We start from the raw sequence: 10,390 nt of genomic DNA on the forward strand, positions 1-10,390 counted from the left end.
TGCTTTTTCCAGACAGAGTAAACACAAAATGGCCATGTTCCTGTAGGACCATCTTAAGAAGCTTGAAGCAATGTGTTTCCTGTCCTGGTTGAAGGAGCTCAATTGTTCAAGGTCTGTCCTGGAAGACAACCGGGGGGGGGGGAAATTTATATACATTTCATTTGTGTACAGTGTTGCATGACCAAGAAATTGCTAGTTAAAGCTGCAGTGCTGAAAAGCAAAAAAGTGCCATGATCATGAAGGGGTTAAAACCTTCTGGAGATCAAGTGGTTAAAGTCTAATTTGGCCAGGTTTGGAGCCTCTCTGTTGGTCTGTTATTATAAAGACTTCAGGTTGATTTGTATTTTTATATAAAAGTTTTTTTTTCCCCCAATGATATCCCCAGTTCCCATTCACATGGAATCTGTATACAGCATTGTTCAATTAAAAAAAATGCAGTTCCAAAGCCACCCATTTACAAATACCACAAATGCATAACAGTTCATAAGGAAAAAACTATTACTGCAAACTTGAGAAAGTACTTTAATTAGTTTTAAAATTAAGTTTTAATTTTACATTTTAGATCTAAAAGAGAACACATGCAGCAAGTGAATATTAAGAATTCTGCTGGAACCAACTGTTTAAATTATATGTACAGAGAGGATTACTATCAAAACTAGTAACCTTCAGTGAGGCTATTTACAGAATTTACAAAAAAGAAAAAAAGGACAAAGTGTATCAGTACAACAAAGGCAACATGAAAATTAGCATACTGTGGTATTCTGAGACTTGTATCGAATAAAGCTTTCAGAAGCAAAAAGCTACCAAAAATACTCTTTCCAGTCCACAAGAAAACATGTCACCAAAGTAAATTTACAATATTAGGTACATAAGCAGAATACCAAGGTGAACATTTAAAAATAGCATTGTACACTACAATTTCATAAAACTGAAGGGAAGAAACAAATTAACATACTGCCCACAAGTTTCACCTTTGAACCTTGAAAACTTCAGGTGACATCTGGCTGGTTGCTTTGGGCATGCAAATTAATATCTTTTCTTTCACGTCCAGATAATCCTCTCCCAAAGGGTGACCAATCACAGAGCTACCAGGGATATAGAAATGTCAGCATTGTGTCCTGGAACTGCTCTATACAATAAAGACTTGTTTTACATAACACTTTCATTCTTTGTCTTAAACCTACAATAATGAATCAATATGTTTAAACATCTAGTTGAAGCAGTGTATAGAGTGGTACAACTCAAAGAGGAACAAAACATGATGGATCTCTTACAAATGTAGGCAGTCTTTGTATTAAAAATGCTTCATCAGAAGGAAGTAAAAGCGTCCTGATAAATGGCAATTTCACAGGACACGTGGAGCTGAACTAAACAGAGCTGTCGTGAGGTGGTGAACTCCATCGTGACTGCAGATGCCGAAGAATGCTGTTCGATATCGTCCCAAGTTTTTCCTGCATTTCAAAAAGCTGGCTTCCAGAATATTTTCCAAGCTCCTCTGTAGTCACCAACAAAGAAAGTGTACTAATCTGTGCAGCAAGGTCTAGGGTGGCTGCAGATTCCACAGGTGCTGTGGCAGATGCTTCAGGCAGGTCTGTAAAGCAAGCAAGGATTAGTTATGGTGAAGTAACTGAAAAAAAAACCTCATGAAATACGCCAATACTCTAGGGGTCACCATACATGTTACAATCTGACTGCAATACATCAAAACATAATAGGAGAACCTTCCTAAACATTCCAGTCAGTTTGTATTCAATCAAGCCCTTGCATTACATAATTGGTAGATCCAAAAGAAGACTACAATAAGATATTGGCAGAAAGTCAGTGCAAAAAATGCCCATCAGTAGTTTGATTTGCAGAGACACCCAATGTGGTTGTTCAAAGGATAGGCAGGAGTCGTCTGCTTTAGTAGAACATCCAATTACTTTATTTCACCAAATACATTTTTTTATTATTATTATGAACTACCACATCGGACACCTCAGCCAATCGAACTACCGAGAGCCTTTTATGTGCTGGCTCTTCCTATCAATGCGTTCACCCACCTGAGAACCCCCACAGAACGGGAATGTCCGAGGCATAGACCGTGTCCACACTGTGCACTAGGAATGCTGGACACACAGAAATCACATGGTGCTTTGACACCACTTTCCTTAAAGCAACACACTTTTTGTGCGGCTGCGGGAACGTGTGCGATTTACACACACAGTCCTATGGAAATCTATGGAAAGAACTAAAGATCAGAGTTCACAGAAGAGGCCCACAGAACCTTCAGGATTAGAAGCCCGTTTGTGTGGAAGAATGGGCCAAAAATCACACCTGAGCAATGCAATGCGACTAGTTTCTCCATATAGGAGGCATCTTGAAGCTGTCATTACCAACAAGGATTTTGGATGAAGTATTTATTTTTTTTTGTATGCACGGATTATTACTGACATGTGGTGAAAACGCAGTTATTTACCTGTTAACTGTATTTCCAGGAATCTTCTAGGACAGCTTCACTTGAGAGATAGGGCTCCTCCCAGGAAACACCCGCTCCACCTTTTCCCCTTTATAAGTATCCTCTCTCCCAGTGGGCCCTCAGTATAAGAATATGACCGAAGGCCTAGGAGAAAGCATAAAATAAAAACGGTAATAGAGACAACCCATCACAGGTTCATAACATACCTAGACATCAGTACATAATCACACAGCAATCGGGAGGGAGTTATGCTGTCCTAGAAGATTCCTGGAAATACAGTTAATAGGTAAATAACTGCGTTTTCCCGTGTCATCTTCTAGGACAGCTTCACTTGAGAGGAGTTGAATAGAAATACATACATTAGGGAGGGCCCCTTGCTTGTAGGACCTTCCTGCCGAACGCCTGGTCATTGCTGCCAATCAGATCCAATCTGTAGTGCTTAGCAAAGGTGGTGAAACTGGACCACGTTGCGGCTCTGCAGATCTGTATGGGGGAGGCCCCTGCCTTTTCCGCCCAGGAGGCCGCGGTGGCCCTTGTCGAGTGTGCTTTTGGGCCGGCCGGCGGTGACAGGGCCGCAGTTCTATAACCTTCTGAGATTGCCTCCCTTATCCACCTTGCGATGGTGCCTTTGGAGGCACTGTCCCCCTTCTTTGGACCCTGGAATAGGATGAAAAGACGGGACGAACGTCTCCATGCATCTGTGCAGAGGATGACAGGACCGTGCAGTATGGTTCGATCACTGATAGAGCCTGCAATTCGCTGACTCTGCGGGCGGAAACTAATGCTATAAGGAGGGTAGTTTTCAGAGTTAGAAATCTGAGGGAACATTCCTCCAGCGGTTCGAAAGGCCCTTGCTGAAAGCTCTTCAGGACCGTGCCCAGGTCCCATGGTACTTCGATGTGGACGGGGCTCAGCGCCTGGAGATAGCCCTCAGGAACCTGATTATCAACGGGTCTACCGCCAACCTCAACTCCAGAAAGCTTGACAAAGCCGCTACCTGCACTTTAAGGGTATTAGCGGCCAGATTCTTATCCGCCCCGGCTTGGAGGAATTCAAGCACTGTATGCAAGATGAGAGCCCCGGGTTCCTCGTTCCTGTCCTTCCAGGCGGAAAATTTCTTCCAGACTTTATCATATATGGCGTTTGTTGATTTCTTCCTTCCGTCCAAGATGGTGGCGACCACTCTTTCAGACAGTCCCTTCTCCACTAGCCTGTCCCGTTCAGAAGCCACGCTGCTAGGGACAGCCTTTCTGGGTGAGGATGTAGCACTCCCCCTTGGGCAAGTAAATCGTGTGAAGGTGTATCATCCATTGGTCTGTTAAGCTTAGTTCCCTCAGCCGGGAGAACCATGATCTTTTGGGCCAAAATGGTGCAATCAGGATGACCGTGGCTTGAGATGACTGGATCTTCTGTACCACCTTTGGTAATAATCTGAACGGAGGAAAGGCATAGAGGAGGTTTCCTTCCCAATGCTGGGCTAGCGCGTCTATCCCTGCACTCCTGGGGTCCTTCTGCAGGCAGAAGTATCTCTCCAGCTTCACATTTTGGCTGTTGGCGAAGAGATCCATAGAGGGGGTGCCCCATCTGGCGCATATTTGATTGAATGCTGGACAGCTGAGGCACCATTCTGTCTGGGTGACCTCTTTCCGACTCAACTGGTCCGCCAACTGGTTCAGATTCCCTTTTAGATGCACCGCAGTGATGGACTCTAGGTTCCTCTCTGCCCAGGTCAGGAGGGTTCCTGCCAATTCCATCAGCCTCGGGGACCTCGTGCCCCCCTGCCTGTTCAAGTATGCTACTGCCGTTGTGTTGTTGGATAGAATCTGGACTTCTCTCCCCTCTATCCTCTCCTGAAAAGCCGTAAGCGCTTTGAAGATTGCCGACAGCTCCTTGTAGTTCGATGATTTCCTTGAATTTTCTGCATCCCATCTGCCCTGGGCTAGGCAGTCTCCCATATGAGCACCCCACACCTGGTCATGCTTGCATCCGTGGTGATCCTCACTGGGCTGGCTTGCTTCCATTTCCTTCCCGCCTCCAAGGTGTGGATGTTCCCCCACCACCTTAGTGATTCCCTCACCTTGTGCGTGAGGCAGATCCTGGAATTCAGACCTGCTTGGCTGCCATCCCAGTGGGAGAGGGTGTGATTCTGTAGTACCCTGGAGTGGAGCTGTGCCCATTGCACCCCTGGCATTGCGGCTGTCATGCTCCCGACTAGCTTCATTGTGGTCCTTACTGTGCAGGTCGACATCCTACGGAAGGCTCTCGTGTCTTGCTGCAGTTTGAGAGCTTTTTCCGTTGTCAGGTATGAGCAAGCATTTGCGTGAGTCCAGGACGTACCCCAAGTACATGATCCTCCTGGAGGGTACTAGCTGTGATTTTTCCTCGTTCATCAACCACCCCAAGCTCTCTAGAAAAGATATCGTGCGTTTGACGTGGGACCCCAGGCCTCTTTCTGTATCTGAAAATAGAAGCAGGTCGTCCAAGTAGGGGATGATATTTATTCCTTCCAGCCTCAAGACTCTTAGGGGTTCCGCCAGGATCTTGGTAAATATCCTTGGAGCTGATGACAGGCCAAAGGGGAGTGCATTGAACTGAAACAGAATCGCTCTTTTTGCGCCTTCCAGCGCAAACCTCAGGAACTTCCTCGATTCCTCCCTTATCGGGACGTGCAGATATGCATCTTTCAAATCTATTGAGGCCATGAATGCTCCTGGCGACAAGAGTTCTTTTACCGTGTATAAGGTCTCCATGCAGAACTTCTTGGGTCTCACAAACTTGTTTACTTTCTTCAGATTTAGTATCATCCTGTAGGTACCGGACGACTTCTTCCTTAGGAAGAAATGGGAGAAGAACCCACTTCCCTTTTCTTCCTCCTCCAGATGGCAAATCACATTCTGCCTGAGCATCCCTTCCAGGAGTTCCACCAATGCATCTGCCTTCTCCCTGTCCCTTGGAAGGGGTGTTGCGAAGAATCTTTGAGGGGGGGGGGGCCTTAAAAACTCTATTTTGTAACCTCTGCGAATGGCCTCTAGAATGTAAGTGTTCTGGGTGATCTTCAGCCATTGTGTGTGGAAGTGCCCCAGCCTTCCTCCCACCTGGCTTCTCCAGTCACTTGGGCTGGGTCTATTCTGGTTGGGGTTGAAGAGGAAACCTCCCCTGCCCCTTGACTCGTTCCTGCCCCTCCTTGCGCCCCAGCCTGTGCGCTGGCTTTGAAATCGTCGTGTACTGCCTGTTGAAGAGAAACCCCTTTCGTCCTACTTGCCTGCTGAGGACTGGAAAGCTCTTCTTTTTTTATCGGCCGACCTTTCCATGACCGAAGTTAGTTCCGGCCCAAAGAGGAGTTTTCCCTCGAAGGGCAGACCGCAGAGTTTGGACTTAGAGGCAAGGTCCCCCTGCCAAGACTTTAGCCAGATAGCTCTTCTCGCGGAATTTATGAGCGCCGTTGATCTAGCTAAGAATCTGATAGTTTCTGCTGATGCGTCTGCAATAAAAGCCACCGCTTTTTCCAGTACCAGCAGCGACTTCAGGATTTCCTTCGCCGGGGTGCCTTGTTCCAGGTGTGAGCGGAGCTGCCCCAACCATACATCCAAAGTTCTGGAGACACACGTCGTCGCAACTGCTGGCTTGAAATTCACCGTGGACGCTTCCCATGCTCTCCTCAGGAATGTATCCGCTTTCCGGTCCATTGGGTCATTCAGGGACCCGCTGTCTTCGAAGGACAGGTCCGTCGCTTTCGAGATTCTAGAAAGGTAGGCATCTGGCTTCGGGCAGATTTCCCACACGGAAGCGTCTTCTTCCTTGAACGGGAATCGCCTCTTAAGGTTCTTGGGAAAGAAAGCCTTTTTCTCCGGCTCTTCCCATTCCCTCCTGATAGTGGACCATAGGGCAGAGTGCACTGGGAATGTGCGACTGCTCTTTGTAGCCCTGCGTACAGCTGGTCATGGAGAGAGAGGTCCTGCTGTTCCTCCTCCAGATCCAGAGTCTCGTAGATCACTTTCAGAGGCCCTCCGTGTCTTCTGCCTGAAAAAGGAATCTTTGTGCTTTTGGGTCATGATCCTCGACCTCGCCTTCCTCCGAGTCTGAAGTACTCGAAGGTTCGGCTCCCCTTGCGACAGTTACCTGGTCCTGTTTCCTCTTTTCCCCCCCCTGGGCATTGCCTGAAGTGCCCGGTTGGGGCTCGTCCTGGGCCTGTCCCTGCTTCTGCTCCCTAAAGCTCTGAAAAGTCTTGGACATCTCTTGCATCATGTTCTGTAAGAAATCCTTAAAGAGGGACCCAGACTCCTTTTTGATAAGCTTATCTATGCAGTCTTGGCAGAGCTGCTTCCACCAGGAACTCGCCAGCCTCTTTCTGCAAGTGGCGCATTTCTTTTTCAGCTCGCAAGGAGCTTCTCTTTCCCCTCTATCCTCCTCCTGTGGGCCCATCTGAGGACAAGGAGACATAGGTATTCATTAACCGCGGAGGCTCCCCCCCCAGGGATTGCCCCCCCCGTGCACTCCCCCAACACCCTAAAAAGTCAGCAGTGGGGGGGGGAGATGAGTGTGGGGGTGCCCAAGGGTCCCAGAGGGGGGAGGGGGGGAAGGGGGAGGGGGTGAGTGGCGGCAAAAGGAGGCCCTTACCTTGCCGCAGGCCTCCCCCGGCCCAGACAGATCTGCCTCCATCCTGCCGCGAACTCCTCCTCAGTGCGGCGGTTTTTCAGGGTTTGGCAGGCTCTGCCCCCTCCCTGGGGTCCCTGCGCGCCGACCTTCCTCTCACGGCCGCAGGTGGAGAAGCGGCCGTGGTGTGGGCTCGTTCCGCGGTCCGCCGCCCATTTCCAACATAGCGGCCGCCGCTCCATGCCTCCTGCGCTGGAAGTGACATGTTTGCGGCGTCCTGACCCCGACAGCCTCACCCCCTGGCCATGCTGCCGGGATCCTGGAACAGGTAGGACTTACCTCAGCCCCCCCAGGGAAAGGCACCACTGCCCAGGTTGGCGGAGCGGGCTCTACCCCCCTGGAGAGCCCCGCTGGGACCATCCGGGGTCTGTCACCCCCACCCCGAAGGGTCTGTCCATAGGATGAATAGGATGAGCCTGGCTGAAAACCCCCCCACAAGGCCCCTGCCTTCCTTAGAGAAAGGAGAAAGGGGGGGCCTCAGCCAGAGGCCCTCAGCCAGAGGCCCTCTGTACCTCGCCAGACAGCCGGGAAAAAATAACAAACCGGGCAGAGCTCCGTCCTGGCCGGAGGAAACACTAATACCGAGGGCCCACTGGGAGAGAGGATACTTATAAAGGGGAAAAGGTGGAGCGGGTGTTTCCTGGGAGGAGCCCTATCTCTCAAGTGAAGCTGTCCTAGAAGATGACTCGGGAAAATTTTATGTCAATAGCACCTTTAGAAATATATTTATCTAGAAAAACGGTGACGTTTTCAATACTTATTTTACCCGCTGTACTATTAAAACCTGTTTTTTTTTTTTCAGGATTTGAGTGCAATGACTACACTTCTGCTTCCCCAGAATACCCTGAGAACACGACAGTGTCGTATGTCACGACAACAGACCCTCTCTGCACTCCAATCCCTGCCCATCAGAGCAGATCACATGCAGACAGTTTGCTCACAAAAACAAGGACACGCCCATGAGACACACCCACTATGCAGAAATGCTGCATTGCCTGCTGGGAAATGTAGTTTCTTCAATTATAGGGCTTATTTGCAAGGTGAAGCACTAGATAACATTAAGGCAGCACAAATGCTGGTCAGACATTTAGATGTCTATTTTCCAATGATTGCTGATGCATGCATGTTACCCTACGCCTGTTAAGACCTTAAAATGTACTATGAATGCAGTTAGCCAGAAATTAAACCTATGACTACCAATCTCAAGTACGATCCCCATTCTTGCATGAGAGATTTTCTGAAAAAATGTATGGGTGTCAACTGTAGGTGAATTCAAATCTAACTGCAGATTTCAGTGAACTTAAGTCATTTGGACCAAGCTGGCATAAACAAATTTACTTCACTTAACAGATGAAGTGGATGTGAGCGCTGTATAAACAGGTATGTCGTCTCAGCCACATACAGCACTGTGTTCCAGCAGCTGTCAAATTGGATTGAGTGCTGCTCAGCCATTCACAGGCGGTTGGGTGCCCTCACAGTCTCCACCTCAGCCTGAGGAACCTTTGTATTCATTCATAGTCCCATAGCCTGAACACAGCAACGCATATGTGGCTGATGCTACATACAGTTTATAGAGGTGCTGCATCTGTTAATGATGTAAACAGTACATTTGGACTAGCTTGGTCCAAACTATTCAAAGTTCACTAAAACCCGGAGATCAGCTTTAATAGCTCATCCCCAATAATCACACATTTTATGTTAAGATAAATCATACACAAAAGGTAAGACTTTTTTCCTTCTCACCTTAAAAACTTCAAAGAGACGAGAGAACTGCTTTCCAACCAAGACATTGAAAACGTTCCCATCTTCTCCACTAAGACGGCTACAAAGAGGACAAATGTCAAATTATTACACACAAACTGATATACATTACCCTAAATATTTTATTGTGGAATATAATGTTCTACTTGGAGGAATATTCACCACTAAATAGTTCTAAAGATCAGAATGGAAGATTATACACCATGGGGTTGTTTTAGCTGAATTTGCTTGCCAAAGAGGTAAAGCACTCTGGCAGCTGTCCGCTCTAGTGTGAATTCAGCCTGAAAGGGTTTTGTTATATCTGCTTGATAAGTGCAAAAAATACCTGTTGATCTTGTTAGAAATCTGGTGAGCTGATAACTTACTGTGCACTCTGCTAACTATTATCTCTAAGGTGTACAGAAGCACTCCCCTCCGGTATGTACAATAAGAGAAGGACAGCATTCTGTAGTCCTGTCTTGTTTCTGCTGATACAAAAGGAAGAGTAGGCATTGTCATCCTACGGCAGTTTTGTTACTGGAGAATCATCAGGGGAAAAAATAAAGGAAGAAAACTAGTGCAGCCACCACATCTAAGGACTAGAAAGCTGCAATATATTCATTTTTATGTGGCTTAGATGCACTTTAAGAATAGGCTGTTCAACTAGAAAAGTTGGTATTGAGTGAAAACAGCTCCCCTTGTTCACTAACATTTATTGGCTAGGTATTCCTTAGTAAATCAATTCCTGCATCCACTGCAATATTCTGCACCGCAACAATCTGGAATGTTTCTAGCTCCAAAATGCAATTGTACTCACTTTGCAATTGCAAGATAAGCATCTGTCTGTTCTGTATGTGAGGTAGATGTGTCTTCCAAGGTTTCTAGTAAAGGCAAGAGTTGAGCGTTTTCAGGATTAGCAGCCATATTCCCAAAAAGCTGCAAAGAAATAAGAAGTCACTTAAAATAATCAGCCCAGTGGTTTGCTACAGTAGGAAATAAATTGTGTTTCTATATCTTACAGTTTTTTTGCTTAGTGCAGCAACTATAGATACAAAACGTTACACTTTTTATCTGCTTGAACACCAGACTGTTTCACCCCCTTCCTGCCCAGGCCATTTTTCTGATTTCAGCGCTGTCGTACTTTGAATGACAATTACTCAGTCATGCAACACTGTACCCATATGAAATTTATATCAATCTGTGAGACAGATAGAGCTTTCTTTTGGTGGTATTAAGTCATTTAGTCACAACTGTTTTTTTTTGTTTTGTTTTTTGCACTATATAAAATGGAAAAAAGTTTTTTGCCATTTCTTCATTTCCGGTCTGTAAAGTTTTGCCAATAATATTTCTTCATAAATGTGGGCCAAAATACATTCTACTACATACAAACTATGGTATATACTGTATATCCATAAAATGATCAATTCTGATGTACTGACTGCCCAACTCATTTCTTGAGGTCCTAAAATGCTAGGACAGTACAAATACCCCCCAAATTACCCTTTTTTTTCATTTTAAATCAGACAGTCCAAGGTATTT

The 10,390-nt window shown here is 46.5% G+C and overlaps 1 long non-coding RNA gene across 2 annotated transcripts; it reads right to left on the reverse strand.

Annotated features, from left to right (window-relative positions):
* Positions 1-509: 509 nt before the first annotated feature.
* On the reverse strand, positions 510-9,780 carry LOC149440453 (uncharacterized). 2 transcript variants are annotated; one of them, XR_016307622.1, is made up of 2 exons: positions 8,855-9,780; positions 510-1,591 (listed from the first exon to the last, which is right to left on the reverse strand). It is a non-coding gene; the product is annotated as an uncharacterized LOC149440453 (long non-coding RNA). The 2 variants fall into 2 exon arrangements; XR_016307621.1 differs by lacking the exon at positions 8,855-9,780 and adding an exon at positions 2,459-2,598.
* Between the last annotated feature and the right edge of the window lie 610 nt (positions 9,781-10,390).

The sequence above is a fragment of the Staurois parvus genome, unplaced genomic scaffold (assembly GCF_062004578.1).
Source record: "Staurois parvus isolate SC_StPar_1 unplaced genomic scaffold, SC_StPar_1.0 ptg001082l, whole genome shotgun sequence".
Lineage (NCBI taxonomy): Eukaryota > Metazoa > Chordata > Amphibia > Anura > Ranidae > Staurois > Staurois parvus.